The following is a 22,066-nucleotide window of genomic DNA, read 5'->3' as shown; positions in this document are numbered from 1 at the left end:
ATATTGTGAATTAGCTTAGTATACATGAAATGTCCTGGTTAAGATTCCTATTGCTGTGCTGTAGGTATTTCATTTCAGCAAGTTTTCCGCAAAATCAGTGTGTCCTGCTGGTAGGACGTTTTGGTTTCGGCTAGAGATAAGATGTCATGTTGTTTAACTTAGGAATGTTGTGTCAGCCAATCAGGATGGTGGGATTGGGAAAAAAATTCTAGAGGAAGCGGGGTGGAGAGTGTTTTATGATAGGCAGTCGTTTGGTTTGGGGTCTTTTGGCAGGGGCTGTGGAGCGGGACAAAAGGGAAGATGCCGCAGAATGCTGTTTCAAGTAGAGTCCCTGTTGCACGAAGTGCTTTGTGCAGATGAATGGCTCCATGGAGGAAGGGCCAGTACTCCTGAGGGAGCGCCAGCTTGTTCAAGATGGACTTTGAAGAAAGTTTGGAAAGTGGTGTGTGCTTTAACGCAGACCGAGGGTTCAGCGCTCGAGTGAAAGATGACTCTATTATGAGCTTCAAATTTATGTGCATATTGGACTCATTTAACTGTAATGGGTCCTTTTCTTTTTCTTTTCTCTTTCCTCTTAATTGTTTGATAAAGCTGAAATTTGTAAAAATACTTTCTTTATAATTTTATGCGGTGTACAATCTTTTATTTCTTGCTGACCGACAATTGTGAATGGACCGTATTCACACACATTCGTTCAAATCGAAGTTGCTTTAATCAGAACATCACAACATTTCGGTTTGGTTGAACCCCAAATCATAGCAACCCTTGACCTATATTATGAAAGGTGGCCTTCTCACAGCAGAGCTGACTAACGAGACCAGTTTGTATATGAGCTCGGTTAGAGGGTTGCATACATATTCTAGTTATCCTTTGTGTAATCAAATGTGTCAATTCTTCCAATGTAGCCAGGTATTTCAGCTTTTTTTAAATGATTATTATCACCCAGTACTCACTGTTTATGAACCCGTGAACTCTTCCATTTTATGACTTCTTAAAAAAAGCTCGAGCATGTCTTTCCTTCTAAAGAACATGTGCTGTGATGCTTTTCGTAACTCGATTGTCTTTCACTGTGTTTTTTTAGTTCAAATATCTCACTGCGCTTCAACAGGTTGCTAGGCGTCAGGGGTTTGTTTTAAAATACCATGTTGCCAAGGTTGTGTTTTGTAACTTCAAAACGTTAAACTAATTCAAAGGCAGTCCAGAATGCGGGTCTAACTTTGAGTTTACTTTAAGCGAGGCACGTACATAACACATGATAGCATGATGACGTACGCAATGCACATATTTATATATACAACCTGTAATGAATTATTTAGGTGAACAAGAATGCTTAAAAGAATACACAAATATTATTGATATATTAAATACGCAACACAATGACTGCAGGCCTCAGCTGTAGATTCAGTTCAGTGCTGAGGAGAGTAAAGCCTCACAGCATATTGAGCTGAACATTAGTTTATCCTTCGCACTTGGCCTTGATGCCTTAATCCTTTTTAATCTGGCTCGGCGTTTAAATTGGCTGAACAATGGTTTGTATTCCACTCTCAGAAACAGGACCCACTGCATCAATCTAACCCGGAGTCCCCTTTAGCAATGGCACAGCCATACTTGCTTTCTTGTGAGTCCAGTTCACCGAATCCTCAGCGTACCATAAAAATGCCAGTTTTTACTGACAGTTCCAAAGTACAACTCAGAAAGGGAAATTAGAGGCTGTGTGAATTGCAGTGACTGCAGTCCAGAACAAATATGTTTAAAAGAATAGTTAGTTTTGTTTGATACTCTCAAAATGTCACCATGTCTCACCAATGCCATCTGGGAAAGGTGCATAATGCATTTTGTTTACCATAAATAAAGAGAGAATAGGTTATTGTTTTGGTGGCAGTGTCAAAGGCAGTGAGTTTTTTTCACCAGTTTATCTTTGGAATTTGTGTATTGTTGATCAAGGCAATTCCCACTGTGCTGTTGGGCAGAAGTTTCAAAATTTGGACACAGAATGGGTGATTAGTGAAGAATACTCAGAAGTAGAAGTCAGCTGGCTGATTTGAGAAACTCTGTTTTGTCACAGAGAGGAGGGGAAATGTATGCTAAAACAAGAATCAAATTAGATTTGGTTTACAAAAATTAATTGCAGATGCATAATGGGCAAAAGGACTGATATCATTGTTCATTGAAAACTTCCTGAGGCTGAAACAGTACTTAATGAGCACTGTGTTTTGAACAAGTTTTACAGAAAAATATTTTGGTTTGGCATCACAACTGCATAACTTTTCAAATTTTGCTATATTAATTTCTTCCTTGCTGAAACAGTATACGAAAAGCATGACTATCTTAATAAATTCCTGGCCCGGGGGTTCCCTGCCTGGGAACCACACACCCCTTACTTAAAGGCATTGCTCCATGGCATAAAAAAAGCTGGGAACCCCTGTGACCCGGCTTGACAGACCTGATAGAAGTATTTAACTTTATGAGAGGCATAGAAAGGATAGACTGTTGCTGTATCCTTCCCAGGGTAGGAATATCATATATTACTGAGACAGAACAAAGTAAAACAACAACAGAATACCGAATGAAGTGTAACAGCCACAGAGAAAGTGCAGTGCAGGCAGACAACAAGGTGCATGAGTCACGACAAGGCAGATTGTGAGGCTAGGAGTCCATCTCATCGTACCAGGAAGCCATCCAAGAGTCTGACAACAATGGGGTAGAATCTGTGCTCAAGCCTGGTGGTGTGTGCTTTCAGGCTTTTGTATCTTCTGCCCGATGGGAGAGGGGAGAAGTGAGAATCTCCAGGGTGGGTGGGGTTTTCGATTAAGTTGGCTGCTTCACTGAGGCAGCAAGAAGTGTAGACAGAGTCCATGGGGATAGACTAGAGGTGAGAAACGGAAAGTTTAAGGATGTGTGGGGCATGCTTTACACAGAGGTGCCTGGAATGTGCTGCTAAGGATGATAGAAGCATTTAGACTAGCATATATATGAACACAAACAGAATGGCAGGCTATGGACCATGTGCAGGCAGATGGGATTAGTTTAATTTAGTGTCATAGTTGGCACAAACATTCTGTGCTGCACTGTTCTATGACTATGTCTATATTCATTCAAATATTCTTTAAAACTTATTTGCATATTCATAAGCATAAAATCTTCTATGAACTATTGCAATCATCTTGCATATGAAAGCATAACTATTTTTGTTCCATTCATATGATTCCTTGATATATTTAAAAATATTAACTCAGGAGTTTTACTTCTAAATTAACAAATGATTTTATTACCAACAGTAACCATTTTTGATAAGGCTGTCCAGTTCTTCAACGGTGAAAAATTATTTCAAAGAAAAACTGAAAAAAACTATAAACAATTTTTGAAAGTTTCATGGGAGAGCATACATCTGCAATTAAATATCTGTTTATATGAAAACACTTTAAGAACTTGCACATAGAAAGCAAGCACAATTTGAAGTTTGCCCTGAATTGATAAGGTTGGCAAAATCTTTCTCCTTTGGTTTAGTTTTGTGAGCGCGACCTCATTGGGTTATTTGAACCATGAACAAAAATAAAATGATAGAAGTTGTCAGGTTAAATGACATACACTCATAATTTACTTCCATTTATGTTTCCTAATCTTTTGTAAAAGTTCAATGAATTCCATCAAAATTGCTTTTGTTGTAACTAATGGGAACTTGTTCTATTAACATTTATCCTTCCCCTCTGACTGCAAATCACTCAAATTCTGTTAAGTTGCAACAGATTTTCTTAGTCACTATACATAATATGACATGAGAGTCGACTAGGAAGGCCTTTAATTTGATTCTAGTAATTGTGTTTTTTTTTAAATTTTCAAACTGCAATACTCTAGATTATTGAGAACATGAATTTTTAAAAATGGTTTCCTTTCCACAAATTAAGGGTTATTCTTTTATCCCTTAAAATAAATTAAAAGTATTATAATTGTATAATTTAATTTGATTTCTATCTTTCTTTCTTTGCTTAGCTTTGTTTCATCACCTTTCAGTTTATGATGCCCCTCCACCACCAAACCAACAAACGCATCGCTATTTAATTCTCCTTAGCTCACTTGCACATACAAAACTCAAATATCTTCTCACTCAGGCTTCTGCAGGATTTGAGATTTGCAACATTTACTCCCACAGTTTATCAGTTTGTGCTTTCTTAAGGTTGGTGTTTGACAAGATTTCCTCCCACCGTGCACTAGGAAAAGGGAAATTTTTGAAAGTAACTAGTCATGCAGTATCTAATATATACATATATATTTCTAAACAGGTAAAGATGATAGTATTGGCTTCATTGTCTTTAAGCCCATTTTCATTCTCACTCGGTAGTTCTTGTGAACCCAATAAACTTCTCTAAATTCTGAATACTTGCATATTTCAGGAGAGTGCATACTAGTAATAACTGTGTACAAAATATGCGCGAACAATGGAAATTCTTACATCCTTTGCTGCTTTCCTTGAAATGCCAATGATGCCATTCAACCAATTAGCAGTTTATCATTTAAGTACTGAGGAACATGCCCTTTGAAAAGTAGTAAACACTTCATTAGTATATGTCTATAATAAATGTAATGGTGACATGAAACTTCCTACTTAAATCTTCAGTTTACTCCATTTAACAGCTTCACAGATAATGTTCAGCAACAAGCCGGAAGCTACTCTGGAGTACCAATTTGTAGAAAACAGCTAATTATGGTCAAAAGCTGAGAACTAATGTGTGTAGAATTTGTTACAGCGAAGGAATGGGTGAAGGATGAAATAACAGTTTACAAGAAGACTGAAACAATGATTTAATTGCAGTTTATCATTCTATGTGTTATTGGATTACAGAATTATACGGCAGCTGACTTCAACTGCCTGTGTTTAATAGTGCTTTAATGCGCATGTCTCCGTGTTAAAATCAGTCTTTCTCACCAGCAGGTTTTCCTGCCTTGTCATTAACTCCTGTCAAAAAATTGGCAGCATTCCAACTAGCTGACCCGTGTCACAAGCAGGTCATGGAATGGCGTTATGCCTGGATGATTAGACGTTGACCGTGCTTTGGGAAATGACATGCTTTAAAATGCAGGTGTAGATTTCAGTGATGGGCCTGGCACTCTCAGGCCAGGTTAAATCTAGAATATTCTCAACTGTTCCTGCTAACGAAGAACCACGTTTTGAAAATTGGCTCTAATTGTTGATAATTGTACAGTTTTCCAGGGATGGGCCTAAATTATATATAAATTATAAATGAATATTTTTGTCTTCTCCCCACCCCCCAGCCGCTCACTCCCGATGTTTTATTTGAAGGAGCATAATTGAAGCAGGCACATTTTCACTAATCCTGCCTGGAGGGAGGACATCACATGCTTTGGCAAACATTGGTACTTGCATTGTTGCACCAGTCATTGGTTCATTATCCTTAAATTAGATCTTTTATACTCACCTTTTGCTGATGGTCCCTTTCTTTCCACACCAAGTCAACCATGGTAAAACATCTACGTCAATTAGCTTGTCCAATATTACATTTCCACCCAGACATCATTTGTAAGTTTAGACAATAAAAGGGGGGAAAGTCTGATTAGCATCCCAGCCTTTTCTCTGGGACCTCAGAAGACTGGAATTTAAAGCTCAACTTAACAACAGTGAGATATTTATCAGTTTCTTAACACATTATTTTCAACTGATGTATTATTTGAAAATTCCTGTCAGCGTGTAGTTGGCATTACAGTGGTATTTGAGCTTGGTTGTACAGCAGGCTGTTTTTGCTCTGAAAAGTACCTCCAATGTTGCAAGAAAGCAGCATCCATCATCAAAGACCCCCACCATCCAGGCCATGCTCTTTTCTCTCTGCTGCCACCAGCAAGAAGGTACAGGAACCTTAGGACCCATACCTGCAAGATTCAGGAACAGGTATTACCCTCTCAACCATCAAGCTCTTGAACTGGAGGGAATAACTTCACTCACCCTGTCACTGAACTGTTCCCACAACCTTCGGACTCACTTTCAAGGACTCTTCATCTCATGCCCTCGATATTTTTTGCTTTATTATTATTATTATTATTATTATTATTACTATTTATTTTTAAAATTTTTGTGTTTACACAGTTTGCTGTCTTTTGCACATTGGTTGTTGGCCCATCCTGTTGGATGCAGTCTTCCATTGATTCTATTGTGTTTCTTGTATTTACTGTGAATGCCACAAGAAAATGTATCTCAGGGTTGTATATAGGTATATTGTGATATATATGTACTTTTGTAATAAACTTGATTTGAACTTTGAATATAAGGAACTATTTTGTGTGTGTGTACAAACTTCCATCTACATGTGCATGTGTTGGTCAGCAGTGCTGGGCAGTGGTGCTTTACAAAAGTTATAGGAGTTCAGCAGAAATAAAAGTCAAATAAAGAGAGTATTCTGGGAGTATTGCAGTCTGTCCATGTATGAAGTCTTCAATGGTATTATATTTTCAGAAATGTTGCTGGATGCAATACAACGCAGGAATCAAAAAGGACTTACCTGCTCTGCATACCTTGCCAGGGTATTAGCAAACCTGTTTTTAATGCCTGTGTTTTATATTATTGGGGCACAATTCAGTTAAGTATTAGATCTGTAGGTAAGGACATCTGATAGCATTGACATCTTGTACAGTTTCAACCTGTTGAAACTCTCTCTTGAATCTTAACTTCAGCATAGGTTTTTGGTTTTGTTGTAAAAATCTTCCACTGACTAGAAATCTTCGCTGAGCTCACCAAAGCATGCTTTCTTGTAGCAGATCCCCCGTGCAGCCTCCACCCAGGATCCAGCTGATCAGAGCAGCCCAGAGTCGAGCAAAGCTTCCCCATGTTTGTCAGCTTCTGTCACCTGGATTGCTTTGACAGCCCAAGCTGGCAAAACTTTCATTTAAACTGAATGCATTTGGTATTCAAAGACATCCATGATCAGTCAGGCATGACTAAAAGATTAAAGTGTTACTAAAAATTCAAATGATTCAGTAATTTAAAAATGAAAATGCTAAAACATAATGAATTAAATACATTGCCTATTGTTGCTCCTTAACAAAGGGTAATGGGAGAAGAAGTCAACCTTACATGAACAACTGACTATGGTAAGAAAAGAAGTAGAATTCTACAAAGGCGGTGTGCAAATTGTTAAAAACAACCATCCCAGAAAAGACAGTTTGTACAAGCCAAGGATAGTTAATGGTCCGTGAAGTTCTCTGACAATACCTGGAGAATTCAGGCATAGCTATTGATAACAGCTTAATTGGAAAAGTCTTCGCTGGTATTGATTGATTGATTGATCATAGAGTTATGAATCAGGAACTGTTTGGAGACATTGGCGACAAACTGTTAAATATAGACTAGAATTAAATCTTCATAAGTTATAGAAATAAAGTGCAAAGTGATATTCTTTCTGTCTCATTGTTTTTATTGAGTATTTACCTGATTCAGGATTTTGGCCAAATACATGGAAAAACAAACTGCATCTATAAGAGACAACAGACTGATTTTGAAACACTCACCAATGTATCCAAGGCCACAACAACTGCAGGAGAGTTAGTTGTTACCATGGTAATAAAAGATATCTAGAGGCATAATTAAAACAGTGAAATAGCTTTTGGGAAGACACATTCATGAGACCCACATGGAAAAACATCAGGGGTAATGTCCCCCCCATCCCTCCCCACCGATCTCCCTCCTGGCACTTATCCTTGTAAGCGGAACAAGTGCTACACATGCCCTTACACTTCCTCCCTCACTACCATTCAGGGCCCCAGACAGTCCTTCCAGGTGAGGCGACACTTTACTGTGAGTCGGCTGGGGTGATATATTGCGTCCCGTGCTTCCGATGTGGCCTTCTATATATTGGCGAGACCCGACGCAGACTGAGAGATCGTTTCGCTGAGCACCTACGCTCTGTCCGCCAGAGAAAGCAGGATCTCCCAGCGGCCACACATTATAATTCCACGTCCCATTCCTTTTCTGATATGTCTGTCCACGGCCTCCTCTACTGTAAAGATGAAGCCACACTCAGGTTGGAGGAACAATACCTTGTATTCCGTCTGGGTAGCCTCCAACTTGATGGCATGAACATTGACTTCTCAAACTTCCACTACTGCCCCACCTCCCCCTCGTACTCCATCCGTTATTTATTTATTTACATACACACAATCTTTTTCTCTGTCTTCTTTTTCTCCCTCTGTCCCTCTCACTATACCCCTTGCCCATCCTCTGGGCTTCCTCCCTCCCCCTTTTCTTTCTCCCTGGGCCTCCTGTTCCATGATCCTCTTATATCCTTTTTGCCAATCACCTGTCCAGCTCTTGACTCCATCCCTCCCCCTCCTGTCTTCTCCTATCATTTTGGATCTCCTCTCCCCCTCCCACTTTCAAATCTCTTACTCACTCTTCCTTCAGTTAGTCCTGAGGAAGGGTCTCGGCCCGAAACGTCGACTGTACCTCTTCCTAGAGATGCTGCCTGGCCTGCTGCGTTCACCAGCAACTTTTATGTGTGTTGCTTGAAATTCCAGCATCTGCAGATTTCCTCGTGTTTGCGAATTCCATATACTGTTTGGTCTGGTGGAGGTTTGAGGAGCCCAACATTCTGAAAGATTGTTTCATTCAGAAACAAAAGTGTATAAAAGAAGAAACACTGGTTACATTACCAGTGACAACCCCAGAACATTGAGTGCAAAGGGATGGTCCTGTGATGGAATTCCGTGAAAGCTATTAGCCAGGGGAATGAGCCTGGCCATTTCATCATGTATGGACAGTATCTGAGTCCAGGTCATGTGTCTTATGAGGCAATACACTGAGCAGCAAGCTGGGAGATCATTGGGAGTTAAACAGTTTAATTGTAAGTTTGTATATTTTAACAGATCTGGCAGTAATAAACATAGAGTTGGACTAAAGTTCAACTTGAAATTTAATTTGTTTGTCATGTCAATTGACCCCTTATAAGGCAGAGTGACAACATCTTACAGTTAAGTTAACCAGGTTAAATTTAAAACAGGAAATAACCTTCCGCTTACTGTTCTCACCACAGGAGAGTTAAGTTCCTCAGTGCAAATATTATCAACATTGGTGATGGAATTGATGGATTTGTGGCAAGTTTGCAGATGATACAAATATAGGCGGAGGTCAGGCAGTGTTGAGGAAGCAGAGAGTCTGAAGAAGGACTTGGATAGATTAGGAAAATAGGCAAAGAAGTGGCAGTTGGAATGCTGTGTAGGAAAGTGTATGGTCACGCATGTTGGTAGAAGGAATCAAGGTGTAGATACTTTCTAAATGCGGATAAAATTCACAAATCAAAGGTGCAAAGGGACTTGGGAGCTCTCGTGCAGGATTCCCGAAAGGTTATCTTGCAAATTGAGTTGGTGGTAAGGAAAGCTAATGCAACGTTCGCATTCATTTTGAGGAGACTAGAATATAACTGCAAAGTTGTGATGCTGAGGCTCTATAAGGCATTGGTCAGACTGCTTCTGAGTATTGTGATTAGTTTTAGGCCACTTATCCAAGAGAGGATCAGTTGGCATTGAAGATGATCCAGAGTAGGTTCACGAGAATCATCCTGGGAATGAAAGAGCTAATATATGAAAAGTGTTTGATGGTTCTAGGCCTGTGCCTTTGAGAGTTTAGAAGAATGAGAGAGGATCTCATTGAAACCTATCGAACATTGAAAGGCCTACAACGAGTGGTCGTGGAGAGGATATTTCCTATAGTCGGAGAATCTAGAACCAGAAGGCACAGCATCAGAATACAAGGACTTCCCTTTAGGAGGAATTTCTTGAGCCAGAGGGCGGTGAATCTGTGGAATTCATTGCCACAGATAGCTGTGTAGGCCAAGTCATTGGGTATACTTAAAGTGGAGGTTGATAGGTTCTTGATTACTAAGAGTGTCAAGGGTTACTGGGGGTAAAGACAGGAGGGATAATAAACCTGCTGTTATAACTATGAACAAGTTACCAAAGAGACACTAGAGCTAGTGGATATAAAAGTCTTTATCCTGCATTTGAGATACTTTTGAAAGAAAAATCCTGACTGTCCCAATATTGCATGACATTTTTATATGTTAAAAATCAAAGCTAACAGCAGGACAATTCTACAGTTGCAATGTATCTACAATGTTTCCTTTAAATTACATATGATTTTCAAACACCTTCATACCCTCACTCCAGACACCCAAAATGAATTCCCACCAACTCTGGACTGCATTCATACATATGCGGGCTCCTGTGGTCAAATCGTGTGTTTCTTTGCTTGCAATCAACCTCCAAAATGCAGCTTCAGGAACATCATTGTTCAGAGCTGCAGTTTAAATTCAATCTACAATCCACGTTCAGGTCTGAAGACTGACTGCTGTTAAAATTAATACTTGCTATATATCATAACTTCAGAATGCACCCTAACAGTCCCTGCTCTTGGCCCTCCTGGTCAAAAAAAAGTTTGTTCCAAGAAAGGCCAAACTTTAAGGAGGACCTAATCAAATAGGGCAGCAAATCTACCCTGTAGTCTGACCCTCCTCTCCAATTACCTATCATATCCCGATCTACATTATCATCCTTAATGGCTACCTGCGATAAGCAGAGATTCTTCCAGACATTTGACCAACAGTCTTTAAAACACAGTTTTGTCATTCGTGCGCTGCTGCCTCCTTCCCTGCTAGCCGATTTCAGTTTAATCATGTTCTTTATCTTCACCCTTTCATTTTCTGATAGCTAAAATTCAAGCGGTTACTGTCTGGGCTGACTTCTCTCCGCCCTCATTGTTTCACGTCCTGCAATGGTAATGTAAATCACTTCTCCAGTCGTGGCAAGGGTAGTTCAGTTATCAATGTGTCCACTCACATCTCACATTGCTGGCCCCCTAATAAACCTCGGGTGTACGTCCGTGGATGACCACCATTGGCAACAGAGGCGTCCGTTGGCCATTTGTCTGACCTCTCCAGCTCTATAATCTGGTCAGAAGTCTAATCAGAAAGAGAGGGCACTGCCGTGGATTCTGCCTGCTTGGTGAGTGATTCTCGCACCTTGCTCTCTTTTCAAGATACTACCCAAGAAGCCACAGTTGTAACAAATCATTTCCTTTTCCCTCCCATGTCTATTCCAGTAGTTCCTTGCCAGGTGCCCCAGCTGCCGGCACACAAAACAATTTCTCTCTGACATCACAGCAATTACATTCACTACAGCCACGTTACAACTTCTCTTTCACTTCCTCTGGTCTATCTCACCAGCCCATGATATTATCATCGAGTAGGTCTATCCCCAAATCTAAAACTTCCTGGTGGGCTGAGCTCAGGCCTTCCTTCAGCAGTTTCAGAAAGACTGGGTCAGCCCTCGCTGGATTATCCAATTCTGAATGCTTCTCATACACTCCATATTTACATTCTGCATAATCCATGGCTGGCTCATCTGCTTTCTGAACTACTGACATTATCGCTCCCCAGTTACTCTCACCTCCCACCAGATGCACCCTCACTTCCTCTTTAAAGAAACAATATCTCTCTTCAGTGCTGACGTTCCCAGCAGTTGCCCATGTACTATCCTGCACTCTCTGAGCCGTACTGTCACATGCATTCTTTGGGCACTTCACTTTATCAACACTTGTATCTCTTTGGGGTGCATCTGGTGAATTTCAATCATTTCCTCGAGCTTGTGCCAGAATCCTGCATTTCAGCAGGGAACCTTAAGTGAGAGCAACTCTGACAGAAAGCTCTGTTTCTCCCCAGGGGTGGAGGGCTTATGGATGGTTGCAGTCAAAGTCAGGCTCAGAGCGTCTTTGTCCTCAACCTGACATTGCCTGACCTCAATAAGTGCCGTCCTGATAGATGTATCTGGGTACAACTTCTCCCGCAAATATCTCCACACTAATTCACACACTACGCAAAATATAACTGATGGATAAAAATTAAACAGTACATACTTAATACTACAAAGTATGGACTCTGCTATCTGCCACTTATGTGCATCTGAACTCATAATGCCTGTTGCACTCATTTGCATTTAGAACTGTTACACCGAAGTTACACACTTATTCGTAAGACATACAAACACATTTGCAAATGTGTCCGCTACTATGCAGTTTCCCGAATGAGTACACCTGTGCTCCATGGGCCTTCCAAAGTCAGTAACCAACCTTCATAACTGATGGCTTTGTCTCCCCAGATTAACACAAAACTGTCTAGTCTCTTTCATAAACACACACCACACCACTTTTATATCCACGAGTTCAGTTCTCCACTGTGTTTGTGATACTTTGTGATCCTGTGTCGCTGACCTGAACAGAACTAAGTGTGAGTGCTAATTTTGAAAATACTCATCTACTTAGACCACTGAGATTGCCGGCCACATGATGGAGTCTGAACATATCCTGAACGAGCCCCCATGTTGTAACTGTGAACAAGGTCGCTGGAGAGCCACTGAAGCTAATGGATATAGAAGTGTTTATTCAGCAAAATCGGCAACTATTCGAGACATTCTGGGTAGCAGAGACCTAACTGACCCACTAATACATGACTTTTTTATATGGCTAAAGATCAAAGGTAACAGCAAGACAGTTCTATAGTGACAATGTACCTACAATGCTTCCTTTGAATTACATATCATTTTCAAACACCTTCTTCGCGCAACACTGCAGACACCCGAAATGAATATAATTCCCACTGACTCTTTCTATCAGTATTCATCTATATGTACCGTTTGTACAAGTAGATATTGGGAGTGATCAACCCCAGTCTGCAGCTCCAGGGAGACCCATTGTAAGGAGCTGCATTTAAAATCCAATCTGCAATCCACATTCCGGTCTGAAGATTGGTTGCTACTGATATTTATATTTGCTGTATACCCTAACTCCAGAATATGCCTTAACAGTCAGAAAGGCAGGAGAATGTGGCTGAGTGAAGATGCATACACCAGGATGTTCTTCAACGACTACAGCTTACCATTCAATCCTATCCTCCCCTCAAACATAATCAATAAGCTCCAAGACCAGGGCATCGATACCTCCTTGTGCAACTGGATCCTTGATTCACTCCGGTCAGTTCAGAATAGCAGCAACATTTCTCACAATCGCCATCAGTGCAGGTGTACCACGAGGCTGTGTGCTCTACTCACTTCACGCTTATGATTGTGAAGCTAAGTAGAGCTCCAGTGCCATGCTTAAATTTGCTGATGACACCGTTGCAAATGGTGGTGACAAATTGGCGTATAGGAGGGGGAATGAAAGTCTGGTTGAATGGTGCCACAACAACAACCCCTCGCTCAAAGTCCCAAAACCTAGGAGCTGATTATTGAGTACAGGAGGAGGAAGCCAGAGGTTAAAGGGCCAGTACTCATTAGGCAATCAGAGGTGGAAAGGGTAGGTAATTTTAAATTCCTCGGTGTTATAATTTCAGAGGGCCTGTCCTGGGAAAAGCATGTAAGCGCCATTACAACGAAGGCACAGCAGCACCTCTACTTTCTTGCCAAATATCTATAGGTGAACAGTGGAGAATGTCCTGACTGGTTACATCCTGGTCTGGTATGAAAACTCCAATGCACAAGAGCAGAAAAGCCTGCAAAAAGTAATGGATGCAGCCCAGTCCATTGCAGGCAAAGCCCTCTCCACCACTGAGCACGTCTACAAGGAGCACTGCCACAGGAAAGCATCGTCCATCATCAACGACCCTGTCTATCCAGGCCATTCTCTCTTATTGCCTCTACAACTGGGATGGAGGTACAGGAGCCTTAAGTCCCAAGCCATCAGGTTCAGGAACAGTTACTAACCTTCAACTCTCAGGCTCCTGACCCAAACCGGCTTACTTCACTCACCCCAACACTGAACTGTTTCCACAACCTGAGGATACATTTTCAAGAACTCTACCACTCACGTTCTTACTATTATACAGCTAACGATCTATTTAATAATGTACTTATTTATGATAGGCAGACAGAGCCATGTAGTGGGAGGGGAGAATGCAGTTATAGGCTGGAAGGTGATCAGTGGAGCCACAAGAGTCTTCAGATTCTGCAATCTGAAAAGTAGGGAAGGGTATGTGGAACCAGTTGAGGGCAGTTCTGATTGGTAGATGAAATCAGATGCATGCGGTTAAATAAACTGGATAGATAGGGGCTGGTGAAGGGGAAGTGTTGGAAAGGCTCTGAGAGAACATGTTAATACGGAAAGAGGAAGGAAAACAATGAGAGCAGGTTACCTGAAAGTGGAAAATGCAATATTCATACTATTATGCTGCAGATTAATCATCGAGCTGCGCCACTTCGAGTTTGCGCTTGAAGGAGCCCCGGAAGTGGAAAGAATATGAACCAGACAGAATACGATGTCCTGTTCTTCTAATTTGCGTTTGGTCTCACCCTGCAATTTGTGATGGCTGTGTAGGAATAGGAAGGAGAGTTGAAATGCCATGCAACTGGGAAACTAAATAGCAGTATGCCATTTTGCCATTTTTAGAGATAGCTCAAAGGAAGTTGTCCCCCAGATTTTCCATTTTTCCCTGCTAAAGGTAATCAAATCAATGTTACAGCAATCACATCATTCATTAGTTAAGTAAGCTTCAAAGGTTCAAATGTTCAAAGGTTCATTTATTTATTATCAAAGTATACAACTCTGGAATCCTTCTTCTCCAGATAGCCACAAAGCCGAGAAAGAAAAGAACGGCAGCACAATCATCAACCCTCAGATACCCACTCCCCGCATAAAAAAAAGAACAATCACCTTTCCCCCACACACAAAAAAAAGATTGGGCAAAAAATATTGAATATATAAAAGTATAAAACTGAGAAAAAGTTCATACTCCAAATCCATATCTAAAATGCTGAAAACCTGGGCAACATTCTTCAGGCACAGCAGCAGCCTCTCCCCTCTCCAGCAGCAAAGTGATCCCACCAGCAATCAAAAGGCTGACTCCCTTCTCTGGCAGAAGACGATCCCACCAGCGATAAAAAGGCCGACTCCTTTCTCCGGCAGCAGACCATCCCACCAGTGATCAAAAGGCAGGCAGCTGGTGCTGGCCTGTATTGGCCTCAATGTTTTGCTCTCCCTCATCGCTTTAATCAGTGGACAATGGAAGCTTTAGTTGGCAAAATGGCATTGCAAATCGGTTCGCACCCTGTCCTGCAGCCCTGTCACCACGAGGCTCACACACGCTGCCTTCTATCTCCGGAATCCTCTCAGGGACTGCAGAGTGCTGGAATACCCACACGATCTCCAAACTGCAAATTACAGTCTCCAACAGTTCCAGGATCACATTCAAGATGAAAAACCATGTGGAAGACATAAAAGAGGTGAAATAAATGGTTTCACAGGCTATTCAGAAGATGCGACTTTGGGAGCATTGTACCCAGGCACCATCTTGACCAGAAACTTTTAATCATACTAACTTTTGCCAAACATTCAATCACTTTTTCTTTGGTCTTGTTGATTGTTTTGGTGAACTCATTGAGACATGATGTCACTGATGATATGTGCTAATCAATTGGCTCGAGTGTTTACTGGCGTCTTAAATCTCTCGCTTTGGCAGTCGGAGGTGCCCATCAGCTTCAAGAAGGCTTCAATCACACTGTTGCCCAAGGTGAACATGGAAGCCTGCCTCAATATCTATCATCCAGTGGCACTTCCAGCCCATCCACTGTAATGGACTGCTTCTAGATGTTAGACATGAAGTTAGACATGTTAGACACTCCTCCTGCCTGAGGAGTGAGCTGGATCTGCTACAATTTGCTTACAGTCACAACAGGTCAACAGCAGATGTCATTTTATTGGCCTTTCACTCAGGTCTGAAACTACTGGCCAATGAAGATGCACATATCAGGATGCTCTTCGTTGACTACAGCTCAGCATTCAATTCTATTATCCACCCGAAATTCATCTATAAGTTCCGGGACCTCCCTGTACTGCTGGATCTTCAATGTTCTCACTGGTATAGCACAGACTGGCAACAACATCTCCTCCACATTCACTATCAGCACCGGTGCACCACAAATTATTTTTCCTGTAAATGACTGCAAGAAAATGAATTTCAAGGTAGTATATGCTATATGTTTTAATAATAAATTTGCTTTAAACTTTGACTTTTGAACTTAATAAATTTGGATGTGACTGCTACTTCTTTGGTGGGTTTAAAATCTAAACCTACAGGTGAAAGATCTTCTATTACCAAAGGAATAGCTATATCCAGCCAATGAGTATGCAGTTGTTTGATAGTGTTCCTCCCAGATACCCCCACACTCCCTACCTTATTGCCACTCTGTCTCAAGATCCCAGGAGTTAACTTCCAAGTTGCCACTCTCAAACCAACTCCTTCAACATCATTTTGTTTTCAAACATCTACCCAAGGGAAACTTTAGCTCTGGATCTAACTAATGAGCCTTGTATGAATTTTTTACATTTCGGTGAGGTCACCTCTCCTTCTTCGAAGTTCAAGACAGCATAATTCCACTTTACAATCCTCATATGTGAATCAGTCTGGTGAACTATCTTCGGGCTCCATCAATTGTAAGTATATTCTTCATTAAGTAGATGACCAGACATGGAAAAATATTTCAGATACAGTAGCAGCAGAAGATAAAGCAGCAGCAACAAGAAGTCTTTCTTCGTGAACTCAAGTTCACTTGCAATAAAGGACAGCACATCACTTGCCTTGGGCTTGCAGGATTCCCTAAAGGTTCACTTGCAGGTAGAGTCAGTGGAAGGAAGGAAAATACAATGTTAGTATTCGTTTCGTAAGGATTAGAATATCTACCGAATATTGAAAGGACTAGACAGGGTGGATGTGGAGAGGATGTTTCCTTTGGTGGAGGGTATCCAGAACAAGAAGTAAGGAGGAATTTTAGAACAGAGGTAAGGAGGAATTTTTTTAGCCAGAGAGTAGTATTCTGTGGAATGGTCTACCACAGACTGTGGCGGTGGTCAAGTCCGTGCATATGTTTAAGGTGGAAGTTGATCATTTCCTGATCAGTCAAGGCATTAAAGGATATGGCAAGAAGGCAAGTGTATGTGGTTGAGGGGGATCCAGGATCAACCATGATGGAATGGCGGAGCAGACATGATGGGCTGAATGGCCTAATTCTGCTCCTATGTCTTATGGTCTTATAAGAGCAAGGATGAAATGCTGATGCTTTATAAGGCACTGTCAGACTGCACTTGGAGTACTGTGAGCAGTTTTTTGCCCCTTATCTAAGAAAGATGTTGACATTGGAGATGGTCCAGAGGAGTTTCACCAGAATGATTCCAAAAATGAAAGGTTGATCGTTCTGGGCCTGTCTTCACTGGAGTTTAGGAGAATGAGGGGGAATGAAAGGTCTGGAAAGAATAGTCGTGGAGAGGATATTTCCTATGGTGGGGAAGTCTCGGACTAGAGGGCGCTGCCTCAGAATAGAAGAGCATCCTTTCAGAACAGAGATGAGGAGGAACTTCTTTAGCTGGAGAGTGGTGAATCTGTGGTATTCATTGCCACAGATGGCTGTGGAGGCCAAGTCACCGGGTATAATTAAAGTGGAGGTTGACAGTTTTTTGATTAGCAAGGTGTCAAAGGTTATGGGGAAAAGGCAAGAGAATGGGGTTGAGAAGGATAATAAAGCAGTCATGGTGGAATGGCAGAGCAGACTTGATGGCCCAGATAGACTAATTCTACTTCTATGTCTTATGGCCTTATGGCTGCATCTGTATCGTCGCTTGCATGTTATCTTAGTGTTGTATCAAGGGCAGCATTGTGGTGCAGCTCACAGAACTACTGCCTCACAATCTTAGTGACTCATGTTCAATCCTGATCTTGGGTGCTCTTTGTATGGATTTTACATGTTCTCTCTATAACATGAGGGTTTCCTTCAGAGGTTTTGGTTTCCTCCCTCAAAGAATGAATGTGTTGTTCGTTCATTGATGACAGTAAATTCCTCCTTGGGTGCAGATTCGCGGTAGAAACAGTTAATGAAAATATAGTGAAGATAAAATGGGTTAAGACAGGATTATTTTAATTTTTTTTATTCAGTTTTCAAATTTAATTATATAGAATAATATCTACCCTCCCCCCTCCCTTTAACCCTCCTCCCCATAACATACCCCTATCCAAAAAAAAAGAAAAAGAACAGAAAGAAAGAAAGAAGAACTGCTTGGATATTGGAAGGTCTCCACATGCTCCCTGGGATTCAAAATAAATTTAATATATCTATTTGTTTCTTTCCCCAGAGGACCAAGATCTTTATCATCAGAGCACCTATATATACAATCCTATCTTTTGTAAATAAGGGCGTCAAATACTCAAAAATGTATCATATTTATTCCTTAAATTATAAGTAATTTTTTCAAGTGGAATACAGATAAAGATTTCATTATTCCAACGATCTATACTTAAATATGAATCCGATTTCCAAGTAACTGCAATAGCCTTTTTGGCTACTGCCAATGCAATTTTTATAAATTCTTTCTGATACTTATTCAATGTAAGTTTTGGTTTTAACCCTTCAATGTCTCTACCTTCATCTTCTTAATATGTGTTAAAATTCTTTTTCTTTTCACCGGTCCATTAAGCCCATTAACATTAAAACTCAAAAAATTCAATAAGTTAGTCATTATTCTTAACAAAATTACTCTAATCTATCACATTACTTAACATCTCAGCTCTCATAGTTCCTTGGGGAATCTCTTTAAAATTCACTATGTTGCTATGTGTCTCCCCTCAATCATCCAGGCAAAGAGAAAGAAATAAAAGAAAGATAAATTCAAGTTCAAAGTCCAAGTTCTTTCCCATTCACTTAATCTGTGTGAAGCATATCCTCCCCAAGCCTCTCCATTACCTTTGTATTATCAACAAATTAGAACAGGAATCTTCTTGGTGTTGTTCAAATATCATTGTTATAAATTGTGATCCCAGGACTACACCCCATAACTCCCAATTATGTACAATATCCTCAGCTGAAAATGATCACTTTATTCCTATTGTGTGATCACCATTTACCAATTTCCAGCTCCAGCAACTATCCAGCAACTTGCTGGTGGGGTTTACCTGCAGTATCTGCTGATCTTGACAGCAAGCAGTGCCTTGTGATTCTGAAAAAAAAACCCATAAAGGATGAACAATTACACCCTTAGTTGGAACCAGAGAGGCCTCTGTTTCTGACTGCACCACATTCTTATCAAATGGTAACAAGTCTCTCCCAACACGCTCCTCTCGTCTCCTATATCTCATTCTGGTTCCAGCTGTCTTTCACCTCTTTCTTAATGACTCCTGTTGTTGTGACTGACTAAAACTGAGCTACAGTACGTGGAAGCTGTAACAGAAATGTGCAGAGCAAGCGTCCAGGAAATTCCATGAGAAATTCATTCTCCTGACACAACGTTTTAGACTTCTTGAATACATAGGTAACAATAAACAATTATCTACAGTTTCAATTACTCTAATCGCCAACTTTATATTAACATTTTGAATCATTCTCGTGAATCTCCTCTAAACCCTCTCCTACGTCAGCACGACCTTTCTTATATAACGGGCCCAAAACAATACTCCAAGTGAGGCCTCTCTAGGGCATTTTAAAGCCTCAGTATTACATCCTTGCTTTTATACTCTAGTTGTCTCAAAATGAATGCTAACATTGCATTTGCCTTCCTCACCACCGACTCAACCTGCAAATTAAATATTAAGGAGTCCTGCACGAGTACTCCCAAGTCCTTTTGCACCTCAAATTTTTGAAATTTCTCCCCATTTAGAAAATAGTCTATGCTTTTATTTCTTCTACCAAAGTGAATGATCATACACTTCCGGACACTATGATTCATCTGCCACTTCTTTGCCCATTCTCCTAATCTGTCTAAGTCCTTCTGCAGCCTCTCTGCTTCCTCAATACTACCTGCCACTCCACCTATCATCGTATCATCCACAAACTTGGCTACAAAGCCATCAATTCTGTCATCCAAATCATTCACACGTAACATAAAAAGAAGCGATCATAAAAATAAGTGCTCTGTGGAACATCACTAGTCACCGGTAGCCAACCAGAAAAGGATCCCTTTATTCCCTCTCTTTGCCTCCTGCCAATCAGCCAATGTTCTATCCATGCCAGTATCTTTCCTGTAATACCATGGGTAGCCTCATATATGACACCTGGTCAATGGCCTGCTGAAAATCCAAGTACACAACATCCACTGATTCTCTTTTGTCTATTATACTTTTTATTTCCCAAAATAATTCCAACTGATTTGTCAGATAAGACTTTCCCTTGAGGACACCCTGCTGACTTTGGCTTATTTTACCATGTGCCTCCAAGTACCCTGAAACCACATCCTTAACAATCGATTCCATCATCTTCCCAACCACTGAGGTCAGGCTAACTGGCCTATCATATTATTTCTTCCGTCTTCCTTTTCTTGAAAAGTGGGGTGACATTTGCAATTTTCCAGTTCTCTAGAACCATGCCAGAATCTAGTGATTTTTGAAAGATATTACTAAGGCCTCCACAATCTCCTCAGGTACTTCTTCCAGAACCCTGGGGTGTAGTCCATCTGGTCCAGGTGACTTATCTACCTTCAGACCTTTCAGTTCCCCAAGCACCTTCTTCCTTATAATAGCACTGCACTCACTTCTGCCCGCTGACACTCTTGAATGACCAGTATACTGCTAGTGTCTTCCACAGTGTATGCTGGTGCAAAATACTTATTCAGTTCATCTGCCATTTCCTTACTACCTCTACAACATCATTTTCCAGTGGTCCAATATCTATTCTCGTCTCTCTTTTGCTCTTTATATATCTGAAAAAACATTTAACATCCTTTTTGATCTTATTGGCTAGTTCACCTTCATACCATCTTTTCTGTCCTTGCTTTCTTAGTTGCCTTCTGTTGGTGTTTAAAATCCTCTAACTTCCCACTAATTTTGGCTCTCCTAGATGCCCTCTCTTTTGCTTTTGTGTTGGCTTTGACTTCCCTTGTCAGTCAGGGTTGTGTCATCCTTCCTTAAGAATACTTTTTCTTCTTTGGGATGTATATATTGTGCACTTTCTGAATTGCTCCCAGATCACCAGCCATAGCTGCTTTGCCATCATCCCTGCCAGTGTTCTTTTCCAATCAATTCTGGGCACCTCCTCTCTCATGCCTCTGTAATTCCCTTTATTCCACTGGAATACTGATACATCTGACTTTAGCCTTTCATATTATGATAAATCTATTATATTATGATCACGGCCTTCTAAGGGTTCCATTACCTTGAGCTCCCTAATCAGATGTAGTTCATTATATAGCACCCAATCCAAAATAGGTGATCCCCTAGAGGGCTCAACCAAAAGCTGCTTTAAAAAGCCATCCAATAGGCATTCTATAAATTCACTCTCTTGGGATCCATCACCAACCTGATTTTCCCAATCTATCTGCACATTAAAATCCTCCATGACCATCGTAACATTGTCCTTTTGACTTGCATTTTGTATCTCCCATTGTAATTTATATCCCACATCCTAGGTCCTGTGTAGAGGCCTGTATATAACTCCCAACAGTGTCTTTTCACTCTTGCAGTTTCTTAATTCTACTTACAAAGATTCTACATTCTGATCCTGTGGCACCTCTTTCTAAGGTTTAGATTTTATTTCTTTACCAACAGTCCTGTATTCATCACCCTTGTCAATTTTGTCCCCTTTTACACTGCAACTCATCTCACTGACTGAAATTTTGCCCTTCCATCTGCATGCCCATCCTGAAGTGTCACTATGCACTGCCTCTGCTTGTAAACCAACAGTCCTATCCTCAGCCCTATCACTCTGGTTCCCATACCCCTACCAAGTTAGTTTAAACCCTTCCCAACAGCTCTAGCAAACCTGCCCACAAGGATGTTGGGTCCTGGAGTAAACCATCTCTTTTGTACAGGTCATACCTTCCCCAGAAGAAAACCCAATGATTCAGAAATCTAAAACTCTGTCCCCTGCACCAGTTTCTCAGCCATGCATTCATCTGCCGAATCATCCTATTCTCACCCTCACTGGCATGTGGCACAGGCAGCAATCTACAGATTGCCACCCTGGAAGTTCTGCTTTTCAGCTTTCTTCCTAGCTCCCTAAATTCTCTCTTCAGGCCCCGCTCTCTTTTCCTACCGATATCACTGGT

The sequence above is a fragment of the Mobula hypostoma genome, chromosome 16 (assembly GCF_963921235.1).
Source record: "Mobula hypostoma chromosome 16, sMobHyp1.1, whole genome shotgun sequence".
Classification (NCBI taxonomy): Eukaryota; Metazoa; Chordata; class Chondrichthyes; order Myliobatiformes; family Myliobatidae; genus Mobula; species Mobula hypostoma.
Note: the sequence above shows the minus strand (reverse complement) of the source record.